Here is a 19,292-nt window from a genome sequence, read left to right on the forward strand (position 1 = left end):
TAACATAGATCACATATAGAGGGTGTTACAGAAACAGTATTCCACATTTTGAGAGGTGTTAGTGTGGACCAAAACAAGATAAAATGTCCAGTAAACATGGGCTCTAAAATGCATACCTTAACAGCTATGGGCACTGTTCATCTTCAATACTGTGAAACACATGTCTTCTACTGCACACTCTTTGCTATTACAAACGACCTACAAAAAACAGTAAAAAAATTAATAAATGGATGAGAACACATCATTCTGTTACTGTGAAACAACAGAGCTTCTAATGTAACCTCGCTACTGTATTACATATGGGCTTGACAGTTTCTTCCATTTGCTGGACCATAACAGAATATCATGTCTGCCATTTCCTATGTGGAATGATTAGCTTTCTTTGTTCTTGGTGTACATAAACAATTTGCTAAACCATCTGACATTTGCAGAAATGGCGATGTTTGCTAATGACACTAGCATTTTTATAAAAGGATACACTGAGGATAATCTACAGCAAAGTGTCTCGAGGACAATAAATGAGACAGGAAAATGGTTTAGCAATAATGCTTTGATCATAAATAAGGATAAAATGATGAATTTCAGTAATATTAAAAGTAAAGCTAAAAGAAGAGTAAAAGCTAAGTTAGGGAACTATGTTGTTGTACAAGCTACATATACAAAATTCCTTGGTATATTGGTGGATGAGCACTTGAGATGGGAAAAGCATCTAGAAGTTTTGAGTAAAAAATTAAGCAAATACTGCTACATGCTAAGAATGCTTCAGGAATGTTGCAACACTGAATCATTGCTGTGTGCCTATTATGGTTACATGAACAGTTTGCTTAGATATGGTGTGATCTTCTGGGGAAATACAGGTATGGCAAAACAAGCTTTCAAACTTCAAAAAAGGGCTATTAGAATAATGAAAGGGGTTACCTGCAGAGTGTCATGCAGCGGAATATTTAAAGAATTTAAAATAATGACTCTTCCTAGCTTATACATCTATGAATGTGTATGTTTTCTGAAAACTCACCAGAAATTTTCAACATCAAATAATCAGGTTCATAACCATGAAACAAGGAACAGGGATGATTTTCATAGTGACACCCACAAAGGAGCACTCTACCAAAAAAGTGTAAACTACCAGCCCAAAATACTTTTTAGTGCATTGCCTTCTACAATAAAAAAAATTAAAGAATTTCATAAATTCAAGGTAGATCTTAAACAATTTTTACTGGCACATAGTTTTTATAGTATTGAAGAATATCTGAATATGGAAAAGTAATATTATTTATATATACTGATATAAAATATTTGTATTCATTATCCAAGTTTTTGAAACAAATTAAAGATAAGAAACTATATTGTAATTGACTACATCCATACAATGTATATTGTTAACGGATGAATAAAAGAGGTTGATTGATTGATTCATTATGCTCTCTCAAAGATAAAACTGCAAATTAAAATCATGTCACAAACTTGCCATAACACAAAATGGTTCCATTAGCATCGCTGTGTGCACTGCACTTACCTGGAATTGTGAATATGGTTTACAGTAACAACATTAACAGATGTTCACTGAATACTATATCAATGGACAATAACAGAGGAATGTGTCCTCATAGCTCTTTATGTATTCATTTTAGCTTTAGCTTGTTTTGGTCTGTACTACCACTCTCAAAATAGGGAATACTTTTCCTGCATGAACAGCATCAGGAATGATATAAAACTGTTACTGGAAGTCAAGAAAATGACTTTGTGTTCAACTCCACAGAATATCACACACTCAGGAAGATGCATTGTAGCAGGAGAAAAAAATCGTTGCATGAGGATGTTGCAACTCCTAGCCCATATTTTTTTTTTTTTTTGCTTTTTGTAATGTCTAAGAAATTAAATATGAGTGCAGAAATGAGTACAGCATAAATCTAATTTCCTCATTGCTGTGAATAGATGAAATACTGACTCAGAACAAGCAGGATATTTGTCCATGGTATCATTTGAGTTTGAAGACTAGGGAAAATGGTGTTCAATATACAGTATGAGTGCAAGATACATTCCTTGTATTTCACAGATTTCATAAACTTAAAGTGACTTAATTAAGTTGAAGATAGTGCCTAGCACATATCAGAAAATTATTAACTCAATACTGGTAGGATTACAGGGAGGAAAGCTCTAATCCCTTCATAGCATAGTAAAGTTCCGAGCACTCCCAAGTGAACACACTGACATGATTCCAGAAGGCATGGAATTCCTACAAGCACACAATCTGAAATTGCAAGCAGATGAGTGTGTGAGTTTTATGAAGGAAATTACATGCTTGTGACATAAATCTCATCCTGTGACTTGACTCCTAACTCAACATAGTTGGAAGCCATTCATAGCAGATGTCACAAATTTGGTACTTGATACTCTTGACAAGGATGTGTCACAGGCACCTTCTTAGATCTTTCTAAGTATTTTGATACTGTTGACCATAAGCTTCTACTAAATAGTCTACAGCCAACAGGAATAATGAGTGTACTGAACAACTGGTGTCCATCATACTTAGCAGATAGGCAGAAGACAAAAAAGTAATGGAGAGTTTACTGTCCTTGCTGACATTTGTGGTCATGGGAATGCCATTCATATCAATGACACAATAGTTGGAAAAGCAACAGCATTTGTTAATCCTGGTGCTCCATGTCTTAAACAGGAAAATTCATACACTTTCCTGAAGTCAGTAATTCAACTCATAATGATTGTATTGTGTTGTTTGCAAGAGAAAATCGTGTATTTAAAAATGAAACTTCAAAAGCCACTGACAAATTAAAAAAGTGTTGGGGACACAGGAATCATACCAAGTCCTGTCAATAACTATTCCACAATGATATGACCTGTCTCCGTGGTCATGTGTAAAGGAAGAGTTAAGTGCTGTAAATGTACTGTTCTAGAAAATATGCACACAGTATGAATACAAGAAGCTGTTGATTTCAGTGATATAGGATGTATATTCCACACTACACATGGACCACACTTAAATGGGCAAGAGAAGCAGCTTGTGGTGGAAGAAATAAGCAGATTTGTCATCATGAAACTTGAGACACGGTGTATGTTATCAAAGAAAACAGATACATCTTTATGTTTTCACCATTCACCAAAATATCGATCATCTCCCTCTTACGCATAAGTGCTCCATAACTCACTGGAAGAAAAGATTCAGACTCCAACAGTTCACAGTAAGACTCCAGGCTCCAACACAGATGATCTTTTTTGTAAAAATTCTCATCAAGCACGATAATGGTGTAATAAAAATGCCCTTTGAGAATTCAGATGTTAACGTAAAAATCAGCACTGGTAAACAAATAAATTACAGAAACAAAGGTCCTTCTGTTTGCCATCAAGATATTCAATCAACAACAAACAAAATTTTAGATGTAGAAATGTATAGAACTCTACCATAATGGTGTTCTGCGCATTACAGAGCACTGGGCAAATATTGACCAAATTGTCTCTTTCTCTATACCAGAGTATGTACTAGCAAAATATTTATGTAAAAATTGTTATAATGATGGAGGTACTGTAATTTTGATCAAACAATGTCTGAAATCTATTAATAAGTTTCAGCACCTCAACACAGAAAAGGACTTTGAGCTGGCACTCACTGAAGTCAGTGAGGCAAATGGAGTTGTAGCATGTATTTATCACTCCCCAAATGGAACTTTTGAGTAATTCCTAAATCAGCTTGAATACATACTAGACAGGCTCAATCTAGAAAAGAAATCAATAGTGCTATGTGGGGACTTCAACAGCGATTATATTGGAACTAGCAAAAGAAAAGAGCTCCTGCTCAACCTCACAGATACTTTCAACTTAAAACAAACTATAACATTCCCAAGAAGAACCACAAATCCTACTGCCACTGTAACATTCATTACAAAAAATACACAAACATTGAATTCCCTATTATCATGAGAAAAGAAGGATGAAGTATTACGAATAGATGACACCACAGAAAATGTAAGAAATTTTCTAGCAACTTCAATGATTACTTCGAAATTGCATTGCCTCTCAAGACACAAGCAACAAGAGGTATAGTTCCAAAAGCAAAGACATGGATAGCAACAGGTACAACAATCTCAAGTGCAAGGAATAGAGAATTATGCAGATACAGGAAAAACAATAACATACCCCGCTTCTGAACAGCTACATTCAGAAATAAATTCAGATCTACAATAGAGTGATACACCAGGCAAAAAAGTTGCCAATTATAAGTTCATAACAGAAACAGAAAATAAAAACCAAGCGGTATGGAAAGTGATAAAGAAGAAAGCAACTAACGTGTCCCCTAGAATTGAAAATATCACTCTGAACCATGAGAACCATGAGAACAAAAGTGTAACACATTGCAAATCTCTTCAGGTGTTAATATGCAGATATCACAAATAATTAATATTCAGTGGCAAAGACAAAACATATACTACAAAGAAACAGAAAAACAAAATGCAGTAATGTTCCTCTTCAATCTGTGTTTGTGGAACAACACCAGATGAAATCATCTGTGTTGCATCAGGTTTTAAGAAAATATCATCAGGAATTGAGGGTATTCCTGATTGCATCATAAATCAGTGTATTACAGACATCTCACTGCCTCTTGCAGGTATAGTCAATTCACCTTTCCTGACAGGCAGAATTCCAGACTGTTTAAAAATTGATAAAGTGTCCCTATTCATAAGAAATGAGATGAAGCAAATAGAGAAACCTATAGACCAATTGTCATTGTATCAGAATTCAGTAAAATTATATAAAAATAATGTAAAATAGGTTAATGAAAATTTTAGAGGGAAACAAAATTTTCTCTGGTACTCAGCATGGATTCTGGGAAAATAAATTACCACCTAGTTCCATCTATGATTTTATACACAACATGGACGGAAAGCAAACTGCCACTGGCATTTTCTTAGACTCATGTAATGCCTTTGACGTACTGAACCACAAGGTACTGCTGAACAAGCTCCAAGTATATGGCAATTACGGCAATGCACTAAAATAGTTCACATTGTGCTTCACAAACAGGAAACAGAAAATACAAATAAAACATGAACTAAAGGAAAATACTAGGACATGTTTCTAAAAAAAGGAGTCCCTTGAGGATCTACACTCCTGGAAATGGAAAAAAGAACACATTGACACCAGTGTGTCAGACCCACCATACTTGCTCCAGACACTGCGAGAGGGCTGTACAAGCAATGATCACACGCACAGCACAGCGGACACACCAGGAACCGCGGTGTTGGCCGTCGAATGGCGCTAGCTGCGCAGCATTTGTGCACCGCCGCCGTCAGTGTCAGCCAGTTTGCCATGGCATACGGAGCTCCATCGCAGTCTTTAACACTGGTAGCATGCCGCAACAGCGTGGATGTGAACCGTATGTGCAGTTGATGGACTTTGAATGAGGGCGTGTAGTGGGCATGCGGGAGGCCGGGTGGACGTACCGCCGAATTGCTCAACACGTGGGGCGTGAGGTCTCCACAGTACATCGATGTTGTCGCCAGTGGTCGGCGGAAGGTGCACGTGCCCGTCGACCTGGGACCGGACCGCAGTGACGCACGGATGCACACCAAGACCGTAGGATCCTACGCAGTGCCGTAGGGGACCGCACCACCACTTCCCAGCAAATTAGGGACACTGTTGCTCCTGGGGTATCGGCGAGGACCATTCGCAACCGTCTCCATGAAGCTGGGCTACGGTCCCGCACACCGTTAGGCCGTCTTCCGCTCACGCCCCAACATCGTGCAGCCCACCTCCAGTGGTGTCGCGACAGGCGTGAATGGAGGGACGAATGGAGATGTGTTGTCTTCAGCGATGAGAGTCGCTTCTGCCTTAGTGCCAATGATGGTCGTATGCGTGTTTGGCGCTGTGCAGGTGAGCGCCACAATCAGGACTGCATACGACCGAGGCACACAGGGCCAACACCCGGCATCATGGTGTGGGGAGCGATCTCCTACACTGGCCGTACACCACTGGTGATCGTCGAGGGGACACTGAATAGTGCACGGTACATCCAAACCGTCATCGAACCCATCGTTCTACCATTCCTAGACCGGCAAGGGAACTTGCTGTTCCAACAGGACAATGCACGTCCACATGTATGCCGTGCCACACAACGTGCTCTAGAAGGTGTAAGTCAACTACCCTGGCCAGCAAGATCTCCGGATCTGTCCCCCATTGAGCATGTTTGGGACTGGATGAAGCGTCGTCTCACGCGGTCTGCACGTCCAGCACGAACGCTGGTCCAACTGAGGCGCCAGGTGGAAATGGCATGGCAAGCCGTTCCACAGGACTACATCCAGCATCTCTATGATCGTCTCCATGGGAGAATAGCAGCCTGCATTGCTGCGAAAGGTGGATATACACTGTACTAGTGCCGACATTGTGCATGCTCTGTTGCCTGTGTCTATGTGCCTGTGGTTCTGTCAGTGTGATCATGTGATGTATCTGACCCCAGGAATGTGTCAATAAAGTTTCCCCTTCCTGGGACAATGAATTCACGGTGTTCTTATTTCAATTTCCAGGAGTGTATTTTTGGGCCTGTACTCTTCCTGCTGCATATAAATGATTGAGATCCAAATATTGAGTCACAAACAAATACTTTTTTTTGTAGGTGACACAAGCATAATTATTATAGGAAACACCCCAAGTCTGCTTAAAATGTGATGCATGCAACACCACTGATGATAAACTCCAACAAAATTTCATGATCCCTGGAAACAAAGTTATTAGGCATCTGGCTTCAAAATAACTTCAAATGGCATATACATATATATTTGGATAAATGGAACACCAAATGAAATATATTATAGTCTACGATTACTCTCTGTTAAAGCACGTTTTAGTAGCAGTGTCCAAACTGCCTACATTGTTTAATTCCATAGCATCCTACTGTATGGAATTTTATTGTGGGGTAATACACCACCTAGTTTACTCATTTTCCTGGCCCAGAAAATAATTGTAAGAGCAATGCAGCATCTTTGACAAATGGATTCTTGCAAACCCCTCTTTTAAAGGTTCTCAGTCTTCCCACTCCCCTGTATGTACATACTAGAAATCTGTAAGTATGTTAAAAAGAATTTAAAAGACATAAATGAAGATTTTAATACCCATGTGCATTATACAAGACAATTGGAAACGCTTCCTGCCCAATCAGTAAGGACCTTGGCCTACAAAACTTCCACAATAAACAGTGGTATACAAATTTACAATAGTCTTCCACAAGAGGTAAAAATCATATTATCATTCAAACTCTCTAGTAAAATCCTAAAGGCATTCTTATTAGTTCAGTGCTTTAGTTTATTTGCCCAAGAATCATTTTAGTACATTGTTTGTACATGTGATACAGGACAGTGGTAAACCTAGTTAATTTCCGATACAGTAGTCATTTTGATTTTATTCAGTAGCAGAAGTTTTAGAACATTTGAGATGCAAAAGGATTGAAAGAAGACAGTGCACCTACTGCAAATAGTGCAAGCTCTTTTGTGAATAAAGCTAAACTTCATGTATCTGCTGAAATAATATTGTATTTTTACTGTGTTGTGTTACTGTTTTGTTTTGTATTTGTTCTGTTTCTTACAATCTGGAAAGAATAAATAAATAAACAAAATAAATAAGAAAGAAAGAGTATAGATAACAGAAGTATCAATTAAGGCTAAGCTTTCTGTTAATACAGGGTAGTCCATTGATAGTGACCGGGCCAAATATCTCACGAAATAAGCTTGAAGGGGGAAACCAGATGGCACTATGGTTGACCTGCTAGATGACGCTGCCATAGGTCAAACGGATATCAACTGTGTTTTTAAAAAATAGGAATCCCCATTTTGTATTACATATTCATGTAGTACGTAAAGAAATATGAATGTTTTAGTTGGACCACTTTTTTCGTTTTGTGATAGATGGTGCTGTAATAGTCACAAACATATGGCTCACAATTTTAGACGAACAGTTGGTAACAGGTAGGTTTTTTAAATTAAAATACAGAACGTAGGTAGGTTTGAACACTTTATTTGTGTTGTTCCAATGTGATACATGTACCTTTGGGAACTTATCATTTCTGAGAATGCATGCTGTTACTGTGTGATTACCTGTAAATACCACATTAAAGCAATAAATGCTCAAAATAATGTCCGTCAACCTCAATGCATTTGGCAATACATATAACAACATTCCTCTCAACAGCGAGTAGTTCGCCTTCCGTAATGTTCGCACATGCATTGACAATGCACTGACGCATGTTGTCAGGCGTTGTCGGTGGATCACGATAGCAAATATCCTTCAACTTTCCCCACAGAAAGAAATCCCGAAATGTCAGATCCGGTGAACTTGCGGGCCATGATATGGTGCTTCGATGACCAATCTACCTGTCATGAAATACGCTATTCAATACCGCTTCAACTGCACGTGAGCTATGTGCCGGACATCCATCATGTGGGAAGTACATTGCCATTCTGTCATGCAGTGAAACATCTTATAGTAACATCGGTAGAACATTATGTAGGAAATCAACATACATTGCACCATTTAGATTGCCATCAATAAAATGGGGGCCAATTATCCTTCCTCTCATAATGTCGCACCATACATTAAACCGCCAAGGTCGCTGATGTTCACCTTGTCGCAGCCATTGTGGATTTTCCGTTGCCCAATAGTGCATATTATGTCGGTTTACATTACCACTGTTGGTGAATGATGCTTCGTTGCTAAATAGAACATGTGCAAAAAATCTGTCATCGTCTCGTAATTTCTCTTGTGCCCAGTGGCAGAACTGTAAACAATGTTCAAAGTTGAGCCACGCAGTTCCTGGTGCATAGAAATATGGTATGGGTGCAATCGCTGTTGATGTAGCGTACTCAACACCTACTTTTTTGAGATTCCTGATTCTCACGCAATTTGTCTGCTACTGATGTGCAGATTATACGCGACAGCAGGAAAAACACCTACTTGGGCATCATCATTTGTTGCAGGTCCTGGTTGATGTTTCATGTGTGGCTGAACACTTCCTGTTTCTTAAAACAATGTAACTATCTGGCGAATGGTCCGGACACTTGGATGATGTCATTCAGGATACCGAGCAGCATACATAGCACACACCTGTTGGGCATTTTGATCACAATAGCCATACATCAACCTGATATTGACCTCTTCCACAATTTGTAAATGGTCCATTTTAACACGGGTAATGTATCACGAAGCAAATACCGTCTGCACTGGCAAAATGCCACGTACTTATACATTTGTGACTATTACAGCGTCATCTATCACAAAGAGAAAAAATTGGTCCCACTAAAACATCCATATTTCTTTACGTACTACACGAAAATGTAATAAAAATGGGGGTTCCTACTGAAAAAAATGCAGTTGATATCTGTTTGACCTATGGCAGCACCATCTAGTGGGCCAACCACAGCGCCATCTGGTTTTCCCTTTCAAGCTAGACGAGTTTCGTTCTTTGTAGTTTTTTTGTTTGATGCTTATTTCATGAGATATTTGGCCCGGTCACTATCAGTGGACCACCCTGTATATGAGTTCTTCAGAGTAGCAGATTAGGACAAATACTAATCCTGATAAGCATCAATGACTTTCCTACTAGTGTTAGATACAAGGGAAAAATTCTCTTTGCTGATGATATCGCCATTATAGTCACCAAGAAAACAACAGAACTCCTTGCCAAGAAAGCAAATGATAATCTCAAGGAGGTTTAAAACTGGTCAGTATGCAATAAAGTAACATTGAACATGAAACAGAGCAAGCTGGAACCTGCCATCTGCCCTTATTTCATCCCAAATAATAATTATTTTTTTATTCATTTTAACTTTTTATTCAAGTATCTACAAAACACATGTGTAATATGTAACTGACTCTACTGAAAATTTAATCAGGCTTTGCCTCACTTAAATTCCTTATTCAGGCTTTTATGTTCAACATACTGATTTCATTAGTGTAGTTAACTTTGCTGAAAACCATGTTAATTACACATTATTAACAACTGAAAATTTTACTACAGTGCAAGATATGGAATTTCAACTGAGCCAATCAACTGAGTTGGGAATGTTGACACTACTCATTAGGAAGGCTGGCATTCTGCCCTTGGAGTAAGGTATTTCAATTTCTGTGACACTAATGAACTTTAGGAATAGTTGTAGTCAAAGTCTGAATACAGCCAAAATTATTTTCACCATTGGTATTCACACTTGTTAAATTCCAGCTTTTACCACTACACTTTTATTGTTGAGCTTTTAGGAACCAAATGACGCTTTTCACTAATTAATTAAGCCATTAATTAAGAGTCTGCATAAATTTGCATCAATGATTATAAGCCTAAAGCTGTCATCCGTATCCATACGTGTGTTATCCCCAATGCATATGTATGAAGTGCGTGGGTATTTCTATGGCGGTGATTTGGGGGGGGGGGGGATAATATGCATGTATGGTTACCACAAAATTAATCCAATTTATGTTATATGTATGGTAATACAGTTTGATACGCATTTATTATCATCCACATTATCATCTACATGATATAGGAATTGTCATATAGAAAGAGAGAAAAAGAGAGAGAGAGAGAGAGAGAGAGAGAGAGAGAGAGCATGATTTATATTTTTAACAATTAAGGGAAATAACATTTTCTTAGTTACATTTTACATGTTTTGTCTTATTTTTCATGCAAGTTGAAAAAAATGAAGGTTTATACAAAAAAATCAAAAGATGAATACTACGGTATCTGTTTGGATATCAAAGAAAACATTATTTTTGGTAGATACATGACAATATTTTGGGACAGGGCTTTTGAATGTATGTTTCTATGGAAATCATGCCTGTTTCTGCTTTGACAGTTGTGTACTTCACTGTTTAGACAAGAGAATTCTTGATCTGACTTCAGAAAACATACTGATTCATAGATGAATAAACTAGGGAGGGTCAAAATTTTCAACTCCTTAAAGAGTCCTCTACATGGATCTCTGTAAGCAATGCTCTTCAGAATACGAATAGCTCTCTTTTGAAGCTTAACATAACTTTTTGTAAAACCTGTGTTCCCCCAAAATATAATACCATATCATAGATTGCTATGTATGTAAGAGTAGTAGGCACATAGTACTGTTTCAAAATGGCAGTTTTCTTTAAGTTTTCTTAATATATAACAGTTTTTTATTCAGTAGTTCAAGATGTTTTTCCCATCTTAAGTTATTGTCCAGCCATACACATAACAATTTTGTAAAAGAAGTTTGTTCTATTAGACTTTTCCCAGTTTCTACTCTTATGTTATTTTTTACTTTGTTCCTTATGTGCCTAAAATTCATCCAAGTGGTTGCATTAACACAGACAGTATAGTGTAACAGGATGACCGGAGTGGGTGACGTGGTCGGGGTTGTAGGGCATGGCTGGCTAGAAGTAGGTGGCTGTTTTTAGCAATCTTCCTCTTTATTGTTGGTTCTCCCAATACATTTTCCGGTTGCTCAGCCCCACTGCTTGTGTCGTGGTGGAGATGAGCTGATGCACGCAGTCCCGGGGAATGTGATGCCGTGCTCGGTCAGCGGCTGCGCATGCAGTAGGAGGTTAGCGGCACGAGGCCCAGCTCAGCTCCCCTGCCTCCTGCAGGCGCTGCGCTCATGATGACACTGGGAGTCGCCGGTGCAGCAGCGGGCAACGCCCACCGCCGGCCGGTCCTCGGGGACATCGTCACTGATGACGATGACGTGACAGTGATCGAACGCCCAATCGGTCGAACCGAATGCTGACGCTCACCTCTGATGCCCTTAAATAGTGCAGGCATCTGCTGAATCCGCGAGTTACATGGCGGTGTATTTATTAGAAGGTTCTCGATGAGTTGGCTAATGCAACCGTGCCACATGCGGACCGCGACTGTGTAATTCTGCTAATGCTGCATTCTGATGGCTGCCATGCACATACACACGTACAAACTGTGTCACCTGCATAACGCGCTGGCTGGCCTTTGCCCGCCGTTTGCCGTGAGGCTGGCGCATCGACACTGAAACACACTAAATCACAATTTCGCATCGTATTTCCTAAAAATAACCCCTTGTCCTCTACAATAGAGTGAACGGGTCTAAGAATACCACAAAACAAAATGTATTACACACATATTATGTTCCTTAGTCTCAATTTTACTATCTATATCAACCTCTGCATGTCATTGTCATCAGAAGTGGTTCCATGATCTTTTGCATTTTCCTGGACTACTACAAATTTTGCAAATCAAGTCACTGTCATAACATATATAGCCATTCAAATTAATAAAATTGACCCTATTCATTAATAATATATCTTTTTCCATAACTGATCACATTTTATAGAGAACACATACAAGGTAGTTAAACAAAATAGTTAAATTCATATCCAGGCCTTCTTTCAACAAAATTAATTGTTCAAGATATAGCGGCTCAATCACTAACAATAATACTGTAGTTAATTTACTTTGAAATAATTTTCATAAGGAAATATTCATAATTTAAGAAGCTTCAAAAACATGTGTATATGAAATTTACAATGAGTTAATAGACTTTTCTGGCTCAGTTGGTATAGTATATTTTAAAGCTCTCATTCTCCTCTTTTCTATAAACATCTTACTATTTCCAAAAATTTCGTACTTCAGAATTTGTTCATAATTAAAGGTTACAGGTTCCAGAATGTTTCATTCTTAGCCAATCATTACTTATAAAATTGAGTCCCATAACTTTGTAGCCCAGATTTTTCTGATCACAAAGATGCCTATTTTCACCAAGAAAACTTCTTAGGTTGCCAATTATTTGGCATAGAATTGTTTCAGTCTAGGGGTATTCCTATGGAAGTAGAAGGTCTTTCCACAACATAGGTCTAGAATTTTGTTAATTTTTCCATTGTCCAGCCCATATGTAAACAGACTTGTTCCTTTGCTTACTATAATTTCATCTCTACTAATTTTGCTCTGTTTTAGGTTAACATTGAAAACATAATAACCAGTTCTGAGTTTTATCCTCATGCTCATCTCTAAATAGTTGTGCTGGGCAATGCTTCAATCAGTCAGTGCCTTGTAACCAAATTCCAAACATCTACGTGTCTCTGTGTAAAACTCTTTGTGCACTTCTTGTAGTCTGTAGTTTTCATTCATTTGATCAACAACTCTGTGTCACTCAAAATGAATGCCATATAATTAGTACCAAGTTAAATTGTATATAGCTTGTCAGCACCCATGAGTCAAATTGTGCAGTACTATGTGACCCATTTGCAACAACATATAATTAGCTTGCGAGTATCAGATGTTATTTGGACATTATGTAACTACAGATTAGTGTGTAGAAGAAGTATCTGTGTGCACCATATCAGTGTAACATGATAAAATATACCACCAAAGAAATATGAGGTTCTTTTCTGATGAATGTATCCTACCTATCTGGTATACATCTTGTGACTCCTGGCAGATAAAATGTTGATCATCATGAAATTAAAATTGTGTTTTAATAAATTTGAAGGAACTGAAAATTATGTTGGGCAATGTAGTGCACATTCCTTAACAAATATCAGTCCAACCATTTAGTAAGAGGAGCATGTTTTAAGCTGATAGAAAATGAGACACCCAAAGGTGAATAACCATATCAGATAAGTTCACCTTCTGTCTGTATCTAGTATAATCACCTGGTCAAGTGTGATACAATTTTTCAAAGTGTTTGCATATCATGTAAATGGTGCAGGACATAGGAACCAGCCCAATATTTACCTACAATGAAGATCCAAAGAAGCAAGCACATGTGCCTAATATCGTGTAGGGCCACCACAAGCACACAGAAGTGCTGCAGCACAACAGGGCATGGACTCGACTAATGTCTGAAGTAGTGCTGGAGGGAATTGACACCATTAATCCTGCAATGTTGCAAGGCATCCCAGATATGCTCAATAATGTTCATGTCTGAGGCGTTTGGTGGTCAGTGGAAATGTTTAAACTCAGAAGAGTGTTCCTGGAGCCACTCTGTGGCAATTCTGGACATGTGGGATGTCACATTGTCCTGCTGGAATTGCCCTAGTCCATCGGAATACGCAATGGACATGAATGGGTGCAGGTGATCAGACAGGATGCTTACGTACATGTTACCTTTCAGAGTTGTATCTAGACATATCAGGGATCCCATATCACTCCAATTGCATGCACCCCACACCATTACAGAGCCTCCACCAGCTTGAACAGTCACCTGCTGATATGCAGGGTCCATGGATTGATCAGGTTGTTTCCATACCCGTACATGTCCATCCGCTCAATAAAATTTGAAATGAGATTTGTCCAGGCAACATGTTTTCAGTCATCAACAGTCCAATGTCAGTGTTGATGGGCCCAAGTGAGGCATAAAGATTTGTGTTGTGCAGTCATCGAAGGTACATGAGTGGGCCTTCAGCTCCAAAAACCCATATCGACGATGTTTTGTTGAATGGTTTGCACACTGACATTTGTTGATGGCCCAGTATTGAAATCTGAGGCAATTTGCGTTGGTTCCATTCTTGCGGCATCTTTTTCCAGCTGCAACAATGTCGAAGACTTGATGTTTTACTGTATTCCTGGTATTCACAGTACACTTGTGAAATGGTCGTAGAGGAAAATGCCCACCTCATTGCTACCTTGGAGATGTTGGGTCCCATTGCTCATGTACTGACTATAACACAATGTTCAAACTCACTTAAATCTTGATAACCTGCCATTGTAGCAGCAGTAACCAATCTAACAACTGTGCCAGACATTTGTTGTCTTATATAGGCATTGCCAACCACAGCACCATATTCTGACTGTTTGCATACCGTATCTCTGTATTTGAATACACATGCCTATACCACTTTCTTTGGCACTTCAGTGTAGATGGGTGTGGAAAATCAGCGAAACACCTCAGCCATGCTGACCAACACACTGGACCTTGTTGTTAATCCATGAGTGAGATTCATTCTGGGGCCAGTGTGTTTCCTCATGTGACAGAAGTAGACACTTTAATGCTCTCAGCTATCTAAATGATAATAACTAAACATAGTGATTGGACTCATTGTAAAGATAATTTCAAATCTGAATTGATAGGATCCTATGAATTGGTAGTACTGTGGCGTTAACCAGAAATGAAATAGTGTTTGAAGTAAAATTATTTATTGATTTATCCCAGAGGGTGGTTTTTATAATTATAAAAAAAGTGATATCGGTTTGCCACAGGGACCAAGTTTAAAAAAATTGTTAGGTTTTGAGAACTACCCAAATCAAAATTTACTCTAACAGATTCTGTAATACACATTGATAAATAGCTGACACAGGAAATATTCAGAGTGGTTATAATTAAAGCTCCAGCTTCAAAATGCTGTAAAAAAAACCACTGTTCAGAATGACATCAAATTTTAACAGAATATTATTGAAGATAGGGGAAACAATGTGGAAAAATGTTTAATGAAAACTTTACCATTAGATGGCACTGTAAGATATAGACTATTCAAAATAAAAGATGCAGAGTACACAGCAGTTCCTCAGTTTGTGCCTAAGGTGCTTGGCATGATTGTTTCAATGCAGGATCACACGCTGCTGGCAAAGCTCTTTTACAAGAACAGTCACTGTGTGCCAGTAGCACTTCAGAATTTCCAGACACTCAAGGACATGAAACAAGATGTTGGTCTGATGTCTACAAGGAGTCTGGAGAAAACGATTACAAAATTTGAAAAGACATGTTCTTTTGAAATACAGTGTGGCAGAAGGAGGAAAAAAACTGATCCAACATCAGAAGAAGATATGGCCACAGCATTGCAGGAGGGCTTGAACAGTTGTGTGCAAATATGCAGTGCATGGGGAATTGCCTGAACTTTGGACATGTCTGTGAGCACGGTGCACAAAATTTTATGAAATATCCTGAATCACTGTCCATACAAAATTACCCATGTTTAGGAGCTGCTTCACACTGTCCTGCCAGAAAGGCAAATGTTTGTTCTAGTATTTCTTGCTCACATGGAAGTGGACAATGAATGGTCATGGTACATTCTGCCTGCAGACAAAGTCCATTTCCAAGGACATTTCATTACATGGACTTGCAGAATATGGACAACAGAAAATTCAGTCACACATCAACAGGTAGTGCTTCATTTTGAAAATGTAACTGTGTGGTTTGGGTTGATGGAATCATTTATTGTAGAGTCATATTTATTTAAGGAGATATTTTTCTACATGCCCTTTTACCAGGATCATCACCGGTAAACGCTATGAGAGTCTTTTGCACGCCAACATCATTTCAACCTTTTAACATCATAGTTGTGTGGTTAGGATCTTTCAATGCAAGACAATGCTTCTACACACATTGCAGACCCAGTGAAGCAGCTGCTGCAGAAGCACAATGGCAATGTTAAACTTATCAACTGTCATTTCCCTGCAGTTTGGCCATCTAGATCACCAGATCTTAATCCATGTCACTTCTGGCTGTGGGGTTATCTGAAAGATGTTGTATTCAGTGCTCTGATTACAAATGCTGCCGAATTGAAGGCATGCATTTTGCAATGCATTTTGAAGATCTGTTATGTAACATGCTGTTTCTTGATTTGAACTTGCAGCAGAAAATTGTGGACAGCATATTAACATGTTCATGCAAGTCTCACAATAATTAAAAACTGATTGCAGTGTTACTTTTTATGTGCTTTTTGGCCCCAGAATACTAAAAAACTTCATTGTTACTTTTTATGCAGTTTTTTGCCCTCAGGACAATTAAACACTGTTTTTCCAATCCAGTGAGTTATGAACTTGCCACAGTGGATGGGCCTACTTAACACTGCCACAACTGTTGTATGTCAAACTTGTGTGCCCATATAGATTGCACTGTACAGTTGATATAATGTACAACTCACATCATAGCCATCATACTGCACTTTATCTCTCATTTGTAGCGATAACCATTTATGTTATGACACTTACCATCTAGTGGTAAAATTTTTGTTAATTTTTTTTCTTCCATAATGTTTGCCCCTTCTCCAATAATTTTACATTCAAATTTGATGTCATTATGAGCAGCTGTTCTTTTTTTGCAATATTTAGAAACTGGAACTTTAATTATAATATTTATGGAAATCAGAAAATTTAGAATAATGTTTATGTCTGTGATACAGACTTTAGCAGCAATGAACATCAGTTACCCAAAAGCAGAAATTTGAAAAGGTGCCTTCCTCTGAAGCAGGCTTTTGGATGAACAATTTTCAATCATGCAGACAAAAAAAATTATACACACACACACACACACACAACTGTGAAACAACTAAATGGAATTGCTAGTAGGCAGTGAATGTAAAATAATGTACACATCTTTGAAGCAGACTTTTTAAAATGGTTCAAATGGCTCTGAGCACTATGGGACTTAACATCTATGGTCATCAGTCCCCTAGAACTTAGAACTACTTAAACCTAACTAACCTAAGGACATCACACAACACCCAGTCATCACGAGGCAGAGAAAATGCAGATTTTTACTTTTGAACTTTGCATATAAGTAAATGGCTGTGAAACAGCCAAAGGAATTTGCTATTTGAATAACATGCATAATTATAAAAAGCAGAAAATTTAAAATGCACGTCTGTGAAGCAGACTAATGGGTTTACCAAGCATTTTAATGAGCAACAAAATCCCAGGCAAGTGAAAGGCCTCAGCATGTACAGCAATGGCACAATTTTTGGCTGACCTCCCAGACAATTCCTCAACAAATTTTAAACATATACACAATGAATGACAGTCAGTACACAGACCCCCAAACACAATAGAAATAAGGCCATACAACTGAGTCCGTTTGGCTCGCTAGTATCACATAAGAAAATAAATATAAAAAAGCACTTAACTACTGGAGACAAAAAACACCCAAACTTTAATTTATAAAACATACCGTATACGCTTCCTGAAGCTGATACCATCTTACAATCAGATGAGTATTTGTTTTAGGTTAGTATTTTCACCTGGATGCCGATCCATACAAATGCATCTGACAAACATGGCCAGTAGAATGATCTGAATTAGTTTAATGTCAAAATAACAAATGACACTCAAAAGTGACTGTGCAGTAAGCTAGTGTTTTCTCATGTATCCTGACCAACACTTAATGCCCATATAATGTTGCTTACAATTGTTCCTGTATTATGCAGAAGGAAATCATGGACAGTGTATGTGACCACGTCCACGAACCAAGGCAGTAGGAACAGGCCTGAAGTCCAACTCTGCATGAGCAGGGTAAGATTGCCACTCAACAATAGGCAAAGGCATGCATGTCCAAAGGAACATTGCATCATATTTCTTCACAACTCAGGCACTGTAATTTCACATTTATAGGTTGATGCTAGGCTGTGACTCCCCTGTATGGGAATAACATTAATGGGATGCAAGGGTGCACGTATGACACCTATGGAAGTTCAGATCTGCCCATGACTAGTGCTCAGTTAGTCAAAGCAGTTATGGCAACTGATTATGTAAAGAGGGAAATCAGGGTTTGAGTCCAAGCATGACACAAATTTTCATTGTCATCATTCCATTATACAGCTGAAGGTAGTTCATAGTTGCAACTGCGAATACATTTCATTATTTTTGTACTATGTTTTTATTTTGTTATTTCCTTCCTTTTCTTTTTTGCTTTCCTGGAAAACAGTACTTGAAAACCTATGCAGTGTTATAAATAAACAGCTTATCCTCTTTCTGAGCTCAACATCTCACTCATTATAGAGGAATGGTGACTCAGTTTTTCAGGCTAGCAAATGGCAACAAGTTTCACTTCACAAAATAGGAACCAAACATCATCGCTATGGTCCTGATGTCAGCTGGTGGTGTGTGTTGTATTATATTATAAAATATTGTGTGCATAGTGTGTGCAGCAATTGAGAGTGAGAAATTAATTAATGGTGTAACACTAGCCATTTATATTATTAAATAACTGCTCTGCAAAACAGAATTGTACAGTAGGGATAACCAAATGAGACAGCACAGTTTTAAACAGAGTGGCCTTGTTTTCAGGAGGGTGAATTCCCAGTCTTCATCCAGCCATCCTTATATATATATATATATATATATATATATATATATATATATATATATATATATATATATATATATATCTTGGTAGAATAATTATGATGTACACATACGTGGAAACAGTGTTTGCACAGCAATCACGAACACAGTGTAACTGGGGCGGAATAAGGGGAACCAACTCGCATTCGCTGAGGTAGATGGAAAACTGCCTTAAAAATCACCCACTGGCTGGCTGGCACACCGGACCTCAACACTAATCCACTGGGCGGATTTAAACCTGGGA

The sequence above is a fragment of the Schistocerca piceifrons genome, chromosome X, assembly GCF_021461385.2.
Source record: "Schistocerca piceifrons isolate TAMUIC-IGC-003096 chromosome X, iqSchPice1.1, whole genome shotgun sequence".
NCBI lineage: Eukaryota > Metazoa > Arthropoda > Insecta > Orthoptera > Acrididae > Schistocerca > Schistocerca piceifrons.